A 16,361-nucleotide genomic window follows, 5' to 3' on the forward strand; every position below is an offset into this window, starting at 1 on the left:
CCAAAGTCGATTAGATCAACTATTAGATTTTTAAAAGTCGACTAATTTCGACCAGTCGACTTTTAGTCGATTTAGACACTTTTTAATTTTAAATTTGCATAGCGTAAGTTTAAACTTTAGATTTAGAATTTACATAAAAGTTCGTGCGTTATTCCTAAATGATATAATTATGATATTTAAAAATTATAATATGCAATTCCCTTAAGGCCTCTAACGCACGTATATGAAATCATTGTTGCAACGTAAACGGCTAATTACTCTCTAGTGGTTATTTAGATAAGATTTACAACGATTTCAAACATATTATATTTATACCTTAGCAATCTTTTTATAACATCTCCTTAATCGCTCGGTAACCTAAGTGAAGTAACATGTGTTACAAATTTACTAATAGGATAAGTTACTAATTTATTAATATTTGTTGTATGCTACGAGTAAAAAAAGTACTTGCTTTTTAGTTTGAATAAACACGATCAATCCGTTACTAAGAAAGGAATAAGAAAACGAAGCTTCTTTTGGACATATTTCGAAATAGACCAAAAGAATCAAACAAAATGAAGCATATGCTATAAGATTCTACCTTACAACAGATCGACCAGTTCAAAGCAAATCCATATATCAATTGATCATTGCATTAATTCATAAATATCTAAAAAATCAATAATTTTACTCAACGATGACGATATGTCCGATATTGAGAGCGGTAATTAGAATGTTTTTTGAGAGACTGGCCATAAAAAATTAAACAAGTTATTGGTGAATTTTATTGTTGGTACTGATCAGCCGATTTCGATACTACGTCATCCAGATTTTGTAAATTTAGTTAGTGAGTTAAACAAAAGCTAGAAAATGGCATGCAGATAGGTTAAATCTATCGTTAAATAGTAGCCTTGTTTCCGTTAGGTATAAACTCAAAAAACAAAAATAATCATATTTTAGAATTTTTTAAAATTATATAATTAAAATGCCAGTCTATAATTACACTGTTGAAGATGTTTAGCAGTCTCTGATAGAATAATAAGTTATTATAATAAAAAAGTGTCAACTTTGGGGTATGTGTATATATAGCCCACTATTTAAGTTAAACTTTTATATAATTTGTGATTAAGAGTTTATTATTATTGTATATTTTATATTATTTTATGTTTCTGAAGTTAATTTTATACTATGTCTCAGCATCTCAAAACTCACAGTTGTTTTGGGACTTCCATTTTGTGCATTGACTTATTTGTCGATTTTGCTCAGAACTATTAGTCAATTTTGTTATGTATTTAAGAGTTGCAATTAAGTATTACTAATAATACTTATTGAAAACAATCTAAGACCAAATTAACTGTAAATTTATTATGGATTTGAATCTAATTTTCAGAAAGTGACCCTAGGTACAGTTTAAAAAAAGCTTATTGTACCTAGGGCCACTAACTTTTAAACCCTTTTACTTGATGGAATTTTATTAGTATTAGTCAATTATTTATACTACTTTTATAATTATATTTTAATTTTTATAATTATAATTTAATTTTTTATAATTACTTATACTAATACAAAGTAATTAGTATAGAGATGTGATCGTATCAGTTTTGCCTTTTTTAGACAAGTCTGGGGCCTTGAATTTGGGCACCAAAAAAATCTGGCTATAGGTACACAAACTTCCCTTAGACCTTATTGGACCTCTTGCCTTAAAAACTTGAAAATAATATATTATTACAATTATTGATAATTGAAGTAAATATATTGAAAAATTAACAATTTATACAACTACTTTATTTTATAGATTTTTGGTACTCTTCAAAAAACTCTAAAATTTTAGATTATTTGATAAAGTCTGCTTATTTTCCTTAAACCAATCAATGGGAAAAAGGTTCAGAGTTTAAACTGGTAGCGGTAAAGGCTCGAAAAAAGTTATTTGTTAATGATAGTATCGTTGTTAAAAGGGGCTGTCGAAGTTCAAATTTTTCTAAAGTTTTCTTCAAAGTTTGTCAATACAGTCTAAAGACGAGGCCTTAGATATTTTAAGAGACTCACCTGGCTGGCTTAATGATACCTTGATTGATATAGCACAAAGTTTGTTTTTATATCAGTTTTCTAAAATATTTGGGTTTCCAAGTATAAAATATCTGGATTTTTTGCATTTTTAGTTGTTTTAATTCATGTGGTTTTTCGGAAAGTTACAGTTGTTTGCAATTGATTAATGCTAGAAAATCATGTTGGGTGTTTCTAAGTAATGTGTCCTGATGTTGTTTTATATTGGAAGTGTGTTTAGTTTTATGATTCACTCTTTAATAGTTTAAGTAAAGGTGATGCGCCATTGTTAGTGCATAGAGCACATGAAAATGATTGTGATTTTTTCTTAAAAAGAAATGCGATGGTTTTGTGTAGCAGTATCAACCTAAGTTTAGTTATATAAAAAGATAATGACATGCAGTAGCATTATCTGAAATGTATTGAGAATGGTAAATTAGAGATGTTTTCTTTTGTTACTGTGTCATACTGTCATAAACAGTGTGTCTTTAGTACTATCAATGTTGTGAATATATCCTGTTATTTCTACTGTTTTTGTTTTTATGACATATTTGAATATTTAAATTCAATCAATATACAAAAATATGTTTTTTTTGTTTTTTATTGTTGGTTTGTTTATGTACCTTATGTTCTAGTTAATATTTAAAAAAATTCATTACTTATTTTATTTTTGTAAGTGTCTTTTAGATGTCTAAAGTTATACAATTGGCTAATTTAGGTCAACTATTGTTTCTTCTTTATTTTGTTATTGGCATGATGATTTGTTTTGCTCACTTTGTAGTTGTTTTTATCTTACTGTCATCAGTTATTCAACTAGGGTTATCGATATAAGATATAGTCAATAGGTACAGTTATTAAAGTCAGTTCTTTATTTACATACATTTTGTTGTAGTTGCAGTTGATTATAGCTACTATTACAACTACACCAAAAGTAGTATTTAAAAATATGGCTATGTAATTTTTAATTATAATGAGATATTTGATCAATTTTTTATAGAATATTATGAAAGTATAAACTATTCTGGCATGTTGATATATGTCTGTTTTAACATTTTTTACATTTATTTGATTTAAAAATTCGAATCCTTCAATTAGAGTTCATTTTGTAAATCAATTTATTGACATATATTAATCAATGCATTTATTAAGTACTCTTCTGGCACAAAGGCATTTTTATAATTATTTTATTTATTCGTTGTGATTTTATGATACTACTTATATTATACTATATTTCTATTCTATGTAGGCTTGTAATTCCATGTGGAAAACTCGAATTTCGACCGAAAATGCCCAAGTTTTAACCAAGTTAAATTTTTTCAAAAGGACTTAAAAACCATGTTGTTTTATTTTGCTATTTATATTGTGTAAGGATGTTATTTTTCTCATTGATGTGTAAGGATATTATTATATTGATTTTTTTTTCAAAATAAAGTTTTAGTGTAGCATGAAGTGTGTCGTTTCTTTATTATCGTTTTTATTTAAAACATTCTCATAGTAAGAAATAGTAAACTAAGTTTAGGTCACATTTTGTTATTATTGCGCTATGCATACATTAAGATCGCTAAAATCGTCGAATAATACCCGTCTAGGTTGTTATTCAACGGTAGTACAGTAGTGGTATAGTGGTAGAGCGCTCGCCTCATAATCAAAAAGTTCTGAGTTCGATCGCCACCACGTCTCTGGCAGTACCGCGCTCAACTTGTTTCTCCGTGTAGTGGTCTTGTTCGTCATGGTTTGTGTTTCGAAGTTATATTTAGAGAGGGTTGTAACAACAACTAAAGCAGCCTCTTCGACTGTAGTGTCTTTTTCGGCTTTGAGTAGATAAATTAACACACAAAAAAAAGGCTAGACACGAATTAATAAATTCTTTTCTTTTTTCTGGGATAACATCAGAATGCTGTCCTTACTATTTATCTGCGTAGAATCAAGTAACAGTTACAAATTTAACAATCGATAAGTTTAAGGGTGAAGGATAAATAATTTAACGTAAAACATTTTGCTAAAATGAACAGTTAAATTATTTAGGAATACAATAAACTTCCTTGTGAGATGACTATTTTATTTGATATCATTAATACAATGGCCTATCAAAAGCTTTTTCTTAAAAATATATTTCTTGTCATACTATACTATAAAGATATAAACTGCGATTAGAATATACATCGTGAGTTAAATATTATTATAAGTAGTAAATTATCACTATAAAAATGCCCTAAAGTAATAACCATTCGCATGGCAAAGAAAATGCTTTTAGTTCGGTTAACGTATGTTTTTTTTTTAAGTTTGTTCGTCTGGTGTCACGTTAAATAAGTAGACAAAATGATATTCTGCGCATGCGTTAGTTTACGGATACTTATTTAACGTATTAAGTCACGTTAAATAAGTAGATCGTTAAATATGTAGACAAACTGAACAATCGAGGCATTTTAACGAGTCAGACGAACAAATTTAAAAAAAAACATATGTTAACCGAACTAAAAGCGTTTTCTTTGCCAAGCGAATTGTTATTACTTTAGAACATTTTTATAGTGATAATTTATTACTTATAATAATATTTAACTCACGACGTATATTCTAATCGCAATTTATATCATTATAGTATAGTATGACAAGAAATATATTTTTAAGAAAAAGCTTTTTGATACGCCATTGTATTAATGATATCAAATAAAATAGTCATCTCACAAGGAAGTTTATTGTATTCCTAAATAATTTAACTGTTCATTTTAGCAAAATGTTTTACGTTAAATTATTTATCCTTAACCCTTAAACTTAACGATTGTAAAATTTGTAATTGTTACTTGATTCTACGCAGATAAATAGTAAGGACAGCATTCTGATGTTATCCCAAAAAAAAGAAAAGAATTTATTAATTCGTGTCTAGCCTTTTTTTGTGTGTTAATTTACCTCCTCAAAGCCGAAAAAGACACTACAGTCAAGGAGGCTGCTTTAGTTGTTGTTACAACCCTCTCTCAACTCTATAACTTCGAAACACAAACCATGACGATCAAGATCGCTACACGGAGAAACAAGTTGAGCGCGGTACTGCCAGAGACGTGGTGGCGATCGAACTCAGAACTTTTTGATTATGAGGCGAGCGCTCTACCACTACACCACTACTGTACTACCGTTGAATAACAACCTAGACGGGTATTATTCGACGATTTTAGCGATCTTAATGTATGCATAGCGCAATTATAATAAAAATGTGACCTAAACTTAGTTTACTATTTCTTACTATGAGAATGTTTTAAATAAAAACGATATTAAAGAAACGACACACTTCATGCTACACTAAAACTTTATTTTGAAAAAAAAATCAATATAATAATATCCTTACACATCAATGAGAAAAATAACATCCTTACACAATATAAATAGCAAAATAAAACAACATGGTTTTTAAGTCCTTTTGAAAAAATTTAACTTGGTTGAAACTTGGGCATTTTCGGAAGAAATTCGATTTTTCCACATGGAATTACAAGCCTACATAGAAAAGAAATATAGTATAATATAAATAAAATCACAACAAATAAATAAAATAATTATAAAAATGCTTTTGTGCCAGAAGAGTACTTAATAAATGCATTGATTAATATATGTCAATAAATTGATTTACAAAATGAACTCTAATTGAAGGATTTGAATTTATAAATCAAATAAATAAAAAAAAATGTTAAAACAGCCATATACCAACATGTCAGAAAAGTCTATACTTTCACAATATTCGATAAAAAATTGATCAAATATCTCATTATAATTAAAAATTGCATAGCCATATTTTTAAATACTACTTTTGGTGTAGTTGTAATAGTAGCTATAATCAACTGCAACTACAACAAAATGTATGTAAATAAAGAACTGACTTTAATAACTGTACCTATTGACTATATCTTATATCGATAACCCTAGTTGAATAACTGATGACAGTAAGATAAAAACAACTACAAAGTGAGCAAAACAAATCATCATGCCAATAACAAAATAAAGAAGAAACAATAGTTGACCTAAATTAGCCAATTGTATAACTTTAGACATCTATAAGACACTTACAAAAATGAAGTAAGTAATGAATTTTTTAAATATTAACTAGAACATAAACAAACTAACAATAAAAAACAAAAAAAACATATTTATGTATATTGATTGAACTTAAATATTCAAATATGTCATAAAAACAAAAACTGTAGAAATAACAGGATATATTCACAACATTGATAGTACTAAAGACACACTGTTTATGACAGTATGACACAGTAACAAAAGAAAACATCTCTAATTTACCATTCTCAATACATTTCAGGTAATGCGACCACATGTCATTATCTTTTTATATAACTAAACTTAGGTTGATACTGCTACACAAAACCATTGCATCTCCTTTTAAGAAAAGATCACAATCATTTTCATGTGCAACTCTAAACAATGCACAAACAATGGCGCATCACCTTTACTTAAACTATTAAAGAGTGAATCATAAAACTAAACACACTTCCAATATAAAACAACATCAGGACACATTACTTAGAAACACCCAATATGATTTTCTAACATTAATCGTTTGCATACAACTGTAACCTTCTGAAAAACCACCTGAATTAAAATAACTAAAAATGCAAAAAATCCAGATATTTTAAACTTGGAAACCCAAATATTTTAGAAAACTGATATAAAAACAAACTTTGTGCTATATCAATCAAAGTATCATCAAGGCAGCCAGGTGAGTCTCTTAAAATATCTAAGGCCTTGTCTTAAGACTGTATTGACAAACTTTAAAGAAAAATTTGAACTTCGACAGCCCCTTTTTACAACGGTACTATCATTAACAAAGAGCTTTTTTCAAACCTTTACCGCTACCAGTTTAAACTCTGAACCTTTTTCTCATCGATTGGTTTAAGGTAAATAAGCAGACTTTATCAAATAATCTAAAATTTTAGAGTTTTTTGAAGAGTACCAAAAATCTATAAATTAAAGTAGTTGCATAAATTGTTAATTTTTCAATATATTTACTTCAATTATCAATAATTGTAATAATATATTTTTTTCAAGTTTTATTAAGGCAAGAAGTCCAATAAGGTCTAAGGGAAGTTTGTGTACCTATAGCCAGATTTTTTTAATGCCCAAATTCAAGACCCCAGACTTGTCTAAAGAAGGCGAAACTGATACGATCACATCTCTATACTAATTACTTTGTATTAGTATAAGTATATTGACTTATACTAATAAAATTCCATCAAGTAAAAGGGTTTAAAAATCAGTGGCGCTAGGTACAATCAGCTTTTTTTAAACTGTACCTAGGGTCACTTTCTGAAAATTAGATTCAAATCCATAATAAATTTACAGTTAATTTGGTCTTAGATTGTTTTCAATAAGTATTTCTAGTAATACTTAATTGCAACTTATAAATACATAACAAAATTGACTAATAGTTCTGAGCAAAATTGACAAATAAGTCAATGCATAAAATGGAAGTCCCAAAACAACTGTGAGTTTTGAGATGCTGAAACATAGTATAAAATTAACTTCAGAAACATAAAATAATATAAAATATACAATAATAATAAACTCTTAATCATAAATTATATAAAAGCTTAACTTGAATAGTGGGCTATATATACACATACCACAAAGTTGACACTTTTTTATTATAATAACTTATTATTCTATCAGAGACTGCTAAACATCTTCAACAGAGTAATTATAGACTGGCATTTTAATTATGTAATTTTAAAAATTTTAAAAATACGATTATTTTTGTTTTTTGAGTTTATACCTAACGGAAACAAGGCTACTTATTTAACGATAGATTTAACCTATCTAACGGAAGCTTTGCGCTGTATCTGCGCAGGCGTTACGCTTGCGCAGAACTGACTGTCTACTTATTTAACGATCTACTTATTTAATGTGACACTGGGTTAGCATAATGCCTCGATTGTTCAGTTTGTCTACTTATTTAACGATCTACTTATTTAACGTGACAACGGTGAGCGAGAAATTAATTCCATCAACCGTGGCCTACTAAAAGTATATGGCCTAATATTCTGCATATTTGCCGAAAAAATAGAAGGCCAGTTTAGTATGCGGTTCTGAATAAAAGTGTAAAGAATCTACATAAATTTAAAATTAAAATATTGAAAATAAAGAATGGTTAACAAATGTTGTGTTGTTGGCTGTTTTTCTAATTATTCCAGACATGATGTGGTGCCAGTGCTTTCATTTTCTGTAAATGAAGAATTAAGAACAACATGGATAAAATTTGTAAATAGACTAAACTGGATACCAACTAAGTCATCAGTTATTTGTTCAAAACATTTTCAGGAAAAATATTTAAAACATGGAAAACAAGAAAAAAGATTTCGTTTAATAAAGAAGTTAAAACCAATACCAACTATACATACATACATGTTATACCAAAATCATCTATACCGGCAATAAATTTGGAAAGAAAATCTCCAACAAAACGTATTTACCAGAATGATCAAAGCAGCAAATTTTTTAAAAATGATTTCATAAAAAATTTAAATTGAATTGCTGATATTCCATGCTCAAGTGGCTACCAAATGCTAAAACATAATGATCATATTGTATTTTACAAAATGTTGTTTAATGAGTTTTTTGTACCAGAAGTTGTTGAGTGTATACGAGTTGGCGAGAGTTTACATGTAAAACTATTTAAGGGTTGTTTAGTACCATTACCAAAGTGGTTTCGTAATGGTCATAATTGTACATTAACTCGTAAAAGTATATTTGAAAACTTTCCTGCCTATTAAGAAGTCAAGCAGAAAAAAATTTCTCAGTTTTCGAAGAACTTGAAAAAATAAAATATCTAAAAAAACCAATGTACTCTGGTAACCTAATTCGATATGCATTATTATTGTGCTATACATCTATGCAATCCTACAAAGTACTTTTAGAAGAATTTTGATTACCTTCACTTTCTTTATTAAATAAAATTTGTTCTGGTAACATTGATGCACTAAAAGCTGCAAAATTATTACTTGAAGATGGCAAAATGTCACAAGATGTCTGCATAATATTTGATGAAATGTATTTACAAAAATGTGCCGAATACTCTAGTGGAACTATAACAGGCGTAAACAATGTTAGTGAACTCTACAATATTGTGGTTTGTTTTATGATAAACAAATTTTAGGAAAACATCCCATACATTATAAAAGCAATTTCAGTTGTAAAAATTGATAGTGATTGGTTAAAAAATGAGATTCTTGAAACTTTGAATCTTTTGCTTAATAGTGGTTTTGTTGTGTAAACTATTGTGTGCGATAATCATGTAAGCAATGTTTCTGCATTTAATAAATTGATATCAGAATACGAAAATGGCTTTGATAGCTTCTCAATTTTATATAACTGCAGAAAAGTTTATTTATTCTATGATGCAGTACATTTAATTAAAAATGTGAGACACAACTTGTTAAATTGAAAGAGGTTTTTGTTTCCCCCATTTGAGTTTATTGGGTTTATAGATGATATTACAGTTAAAGGTGGAGAAGTATCTTGGAAACTGTTTCATGACGTCCATTAAAAAGATCTTGCTTTAGATGCAGATTTACGTAAAGCTCCAAAACTAACAAATAAAGTGCTACACCCAGGAAAATAAAAACAAAATGTTCAAGTAGCTCTTGACTTGTTTAATGAAAATACAATAACTGGTTTGAAATCATACTTTCCTTTATGTGAGGATGCTGTTGGCTTTTTAGGATTGTTTAAATGGTGGATTATTGGTAATAGTAAAAACCAGTTTTGTTCCAATAACTATTTAGTAAATGCTGCTATCTTGCATGATAAAAAACCAGAGTTTTTACGAGTGATGGCATTATGGATTGATAATTAAGAAAAACAAAAAACCTTGAACTGTGAGAAATTTGTTATGTCTACTCAAACTAGTTCAGCATTTAAATAAACACTTATTATGCTTCTTTAATTGAAGATCTTTTGAACAATGGTTACAAATTTGTCATGACTGCAAGATTTCAAAGTGATCCAATAGAGAGAAGGTTTGGATAGTATAGACAGATGAGTGGTGGCAGGTTTTTGGTGAGCTTAAAAGATGTTTTGTGTTCAGAGCAAATTATCAAATTTAAAAGTCTGCAATATTGATTTCAAAAAGACTAATGATCAAAAAATATTTAAAACAATGTTTTGGAAAAGCTTCAGTGCACTTTAAATAATTTGTCTTTGTCAGAAGATGGCAGAGAAGTTGCCTTTCATATTGCAGGTTATATTGCAAAGAAAATTTCAAAAAGATTTGGTAAATGCTGTAATGAACTAATACTTGTGATGCTTTTGCCATTTTAGACTTTACTTTTGATGTAATGAACAACACCGATTTGCCATTAAGAACAACTGCTCAGTTTATTTTAAAAACATTTTTATTCAAAGAAAATATCCTTTGTTCTGATCACCAAAAACTTGGGATAAATCTCATAAACAAAGCAATCAGTAATATATTCTTCAATAATAAAAGAAAAATAAATACTGATGAAAATATTATAGACAAAATAGTTAGTTTTAAAAAAAGACAACGAAAAAAGCAAGATTAAACATAAATAAATAAAATTAACAAGTTTTTAATGAACGATAATGCTTTTTTTTTTTCTAGAAAAATATAAGAAATTTAAAAAAATTTTTTTTATATTTCTTATATTTTTTTATAGCGCAGTAATTCTTTTTAAATGGCCTTCTATTTTTTCGGCAAATATGCGGAATATAAGGCCGTATACTTTAAGTAGGCATCAACTGCGGACATTCTAAAATCAATTTTAATGCTAGAATTGAAGGGATGTCATTTCATTACAATTACTTGTGATCGTTGGTCATCATTGAGTAAAAACAGCTACCTCGGTGTGACTTGTCATTTAATTGACAAAAATATGATTCTGGTTGACCGAAACCTGGATCTTAGGTCTGAAGTGAAAACAGCTGAATATTTATTTATACCGTTAAGCGAAATCTTCAGTGAATGGTCAGTCAGTAATAAAATTTTTGCACAAGTTACTGACTCAGGTGCAAACATTTTCTCTGCAGTAAATAAATTTGATGATAATGTTCTTAAAAATCCATGTGCTGGTCATCGTTTGAATCTTGTGGTTAGCGATTTTCTAAACACGAGAGATATAAAAATTAAAAAATGGGTCAAAGCGTTACGAAGTAAAAGATTACGACGGTAATGGAGGGGCATCTGAAAGAAGATCATAATGATCTTATCATCACAACCTTTTACAGCTTTAGGCATTTTACAGCCGAACCAAAAATAAATAAAAAAATTTCAATAAACAGTGTAAATAAATCTGACGATGCTATATAAATAAAATAAAATTTCGTGTAAATAAATCTGACGTTACTATATATAAAATCGAAATCATTTATATATAAGATAAAAACAAAAATTAAAACGTTTCATTAAGCGTATTTTACAATAATATAATAAAAGTTCTAAAAAAAGATTAGAAGTACTTGACTACGTCATCAATAGATAAAATAAAATTTTTCAGTTTACATAAGTGTGAAATATATCAAAATTTAAGTGTGAAATATATCAAAATTTGACAAAACAATCATATTCCAAAGATACGGTGCGCGATAAGCAATACAAAACTTATTAAACTTGGTTCGACAAAAAGGTTCATATATGAGAAAATTATTTCTAAGTGTATATTTATTTATTGGTTTTTCACAAAAGAGATCTTTAAAGACAGATAAGGATAAGGATAAGTCATTTTCCCACAAATACATAAAGCATAAAACATTGAACACATTAAGCTCATATATATTGAGAATTTTCATTTCAATAAAAAAAGGTTTGGAATGAGTGTATCGATCCGCAAAACTAATTAAACGGATCGCATGCTTCTGACGGCGGTAAAGACATTGTAACTTACTTTTTTATGTGCTTCCCCATACAATATTTGCATAATTTCAATAACTATGTATAAATGAGTAGTAAAGTTGGGTTAAATTTTTTTTACTTAAATATGTTCTGGATTTATATAAAATTCCAATGCTTTTGGAAATTTTTGTGCTAATATAGTCAATATGTGCTTTCCATGTGATGTTTTCATCAAGAAAAACACCCAAAAACTTTGTGACATAGTGTCTTTTTATCTCAGTATCATCAATAATAATTTTGGGCAAATTTGGGGGTAAATAAGCTTTTTTTGAGACAGGATGGAACAGAATCCATTTTGTTTTGTTACTGTTTAGAGTTAGTTTATTGCATTTGAACCACTTGGATATATTTTTAAGTTGCTCGTTCATGCTAGAGAAGAGTTTGTAAATATCATTATTGGAAAGAAATAAGTTGGTATCATCAGCAAATATGAAATTCACTAAATTTGAGGCTTTATTTAGGTCGTTTATATAAATCAAGAACAACAGTGGTCCCAAAATGGAGCTTGGGGAACGCCGCATGAAATATTAAGAAACTCATTAGAATAAATATTATTACTAAAAACAAACTGTTTACGGTTTGATAAATAACTTCTGAATCATTTTATGACTTTGTAATTTACTCCATAGTATTTCAGTTTTTGTGTCAAAATTTGATGATCGACAGTATCGAATGCTTTCGATAGGTCGATGAAAACACCTAAAGTACATTTAGATTTTTCAAAAGAATTTGAAATTTCACGTACAAATTGGATAACTGCATGTTCCGTAGAATTGTTTATTTTAAAACCAAATTGGTTGACGTATAACAAATTATTAGAAAGAAAATAATTGTATAGTCTATTGTACATAATAGACTACACAATTATTTTCTTTCTAAAAAAAAGCATTTTTGAAAATGTGCAGAGGACGGAAATAGGACGATAATTACTGATATTTTTTTGATCTCCCTCTTTTAAAATAGGGGTAACTTTTGCAATTTTTAATCGGTTAGGAAATACTCCTTGATGGATAGATGCTCCATATACTTTAAAAAGAATATCTTTTAATTGTTCAAAACATTCATATAAAACATAACTATATTACCGTTTATGTCATCTGCTCCGCTTGCTTTGCTTTTTTTTAAGTGATTTGAATGCTCTTTCAAATTCTTGAAAAGATAGTTTTGAATATAATTCGTTGGAACCATTGCAATTATCCATCTGTACTAGAAAATCATTAAATTTTGCTTTGGTAAAAGGAATTTTTTTTGCTAGTTTAGGACCGATGTCAATAAAAAATTTGTTAAACTCATGAGCTATATCTCTTGGATCGCATATACGCTTGTTATCAACAATAATCATCTGGGGGAGAGAACCTGAGCATTTCTTTTGTCTACCACTAATTTTGTTCATTACTTGCCAAATGCGTCTTGAGTTATTTTTAAATTTATCTAGGAGTTTTAAGTAGTAATTTTTTTTCAAGTTTTTACGAACTTTTTCAAATAGATATTTGTAATCTTTATATATTTTCTCATTTGAAGATAATTTTGTTTTGAGATATTTTATACACAGCTTCTGTTTTATCTTGGATGATTTTTTAAATCCTTTTGTTACCCAAGGATTGTTTATATTTTTTGGAGTTCTTTCAATAACAGGAGTTTGCATCATATACGGAGTAAAAGGTTTCAAAAAAAATATCGTAAATTTTGTCTGCATTGTCATTGAAGCCAATATGCTTCCAGTGCAGTAACGATAATTGGTTTTTAAACTGGTTTATATTAGTATGGTTAAGAGTGCGTGTTTTAATTTAGATTGATTTATTTTTATTTTCATATTTTGAATTAAGTGTAAAAAATATTGGAAAATGGCCAGTAATATCAGATTTTAGGATACCCGTTTGAATATCATTGTTGAATATATCTGTTGTAATGGTAATATCAATCAAAGATGCCGAGTTTTTTTGTAACTCTGGTCGGCCTATTTGTTAAAGGAATTGCACCCGTTTCAAAAAAGGAGTCATAAAAGTTTTTTAATTTTGTTATCTTCATTATACAGGAGACAATTCATATTTAGGTCCGCAATAAAGAAACTCTTTTTTTTTCTTTAATACCTTTTCTAAAAATACTTTGTTCAAAAAAAATGCTCAAGTTCTCGCTCACGCCGTCAGGTGGTCGATAACAACAGCTTAGTAAAATGTTTTGTGATTAATTCATATTTCTATAGTTTGTGATTCATATTTCTATAGTTAAAATTTCTTTATCGCCATCAGAAGCACTTAAAATCATTCCTAACGTAATAAAAAATATTTTCATTCACATAAATAAGGACTTAGAATTACTATCTAAGTCATTCGAAATCCACGTTTCAGTTAAACAAACTATATTAAAACGATTTTTTGTTTCATCTAACAAGTTAAGAAGTTTTTCAAAATTGTTATTAAGACTTCGAATATTTACGTGTAGCATTCTAATTTTATTTAAATTTTCGTCATAAACATTTTAAAAAAGAAACCCTTCTAATTCGCATGGATAGTGATATAAGCAATTCGAGCAATTTTTATATTAGGGTTTATATTTTCATCAGAATTTATAAGATTTAACTTTACAATTCAGTAAAGTTAAATCTTATAAATTCAAAATCACTTATTCCAGCCATTTTTATTATTTTTTTTAATTTATCAGATCATTCATTTTAGAAAAGTTTCTTTTTAAAGTTTAGTGTAAGGGATAGGGTTTCTAAATTCTCTGCATAAAATTCTATCATATTTAATAATAGCATACTTACCTTCACCGCGCAATCATTTGACCTCTTCCCATAATTTTTTGCGACTCGATCGTTTCCTTCGCGAAATCTTCGTTAATAAACACGCCAGTACCTTTCAAGTTTTTAACGGCGTTTAGAATTCTGTTCTCGTCCTGATAGTTTAAGAGTTTCAGAACTATTGTTCTGGGTATTTTGCTATCTCTTGTTTTTCCTACTCTATGTGCTCTTTCTACAACTACTTCGCTGTTTATTTTAAGTTGATTTTTTAAAAATATCTTTTACTGTATGTTCACAATCAGTCCAGGTTTCATTCGGTTTTTCTTTTACTCCATCTATTCGGAGGTTATTTCGTCTAGATCTATTTTCTAAGTCGATTGTTTTTTTGCTCAAAATGTTCAACTCGTTATCATAGCATTTCTTAATTTGTTTTATCTTTTCTATTAGGTTTGTTTCTTGAAAGTTTAATGTAGTTTTAACATCGCTTAAGTCTTTTTGAATATTCATCGCATTGGATTTATTGTTATTTACATAAATTTCGATTTTTTCAATTCTTTTGGTTAATATTTTTAAGTTTGCACTCGTTATCGACGCAAAGCTCTTTTCTTGTTAATTTAACAACTTTTCTGTTTCTTGCAGTATACATATTTTTTGTTCCTCCAGTTTCTTGATAATTAACTTTTCTATATTTTTAAACGAATTTTCCATATTTGTAAAATATTTTATAATTTAACACGCTGTAGAAAAAAAAACGATTTTTTGTTTCATCTAACAAGTTAATAATTATTAATTAATTAATAAAGAAATTACGGAAAGTGAAGTTAAAAAAATTGAAAAAATTAACGAAGGCAAATTGGAAATCGCCAAGGTAATTTCATCCTGCAGGCACATTGTTGGTTTAATTAAGGATTCGGAGATGTTACAAAAAAAGTTAAGAGAAGTTCAAAAAACACTTCGATATGAAACTAAAATAAAGTTAGTACAGGATCAATATTAACTAATAAAACTGCGATGGATAAGATAAACATCGAATACCAAAATATAAAAGACTATCTTTCCACTGCTAATGAATATAAGGTGCTGGAGGATTTATGTGATTTGTTCCACCCAATTAAAGAGCTAACAAAACTTTTATAGTGGAAAGAAATATGTTACATTAACATTTCTGTTTCCAACATTGTATTATCTACTAAATGGAATACTTGAATCGCAACCCATTTTTACAGAACTAGTTAAGAATTTTTAAAAGAAATTATTAAGCTCTCTAAAAGGACGTTTTAAATACATTTTTGCTAACAATTTTTCTTAGCAGCTACTTTTCTTGATTTCAATTTCGTAAATTTGAGTTTATTAAAAATCTCTCTCTCTCTCTCTCTCTCTCATAAAACTCTCTCTCTCTCTATATATATATATATATATATATATATATATATATATATATATATATATATATATATATATATATATATATATATATATATATATATATATATATATATATATATATATATATATCATATATATATATATATATATATATATATATATATATATATATATATATATATATATATATATATATATATATATATATATATATATATATATATATATATATATATATATATATATATATATGTTCCAAAATTCTTTTTTTTTCTTCCTGAAATTAATTAAACTTTTCGAAATCTA

This window comes from Hydra vulgaris, chromosome 01 (genome assembly GCF_038396675.1).
Source record: "Hydra vulgaris chromosome 01, alternate assembly HydraT2T_AEP".
NCBI lineage: Eukaryota > Metazoa > Cnidaria > Hydrozoa > Anthoathecata > Hydridae > Hydra > Hydra vulgaris.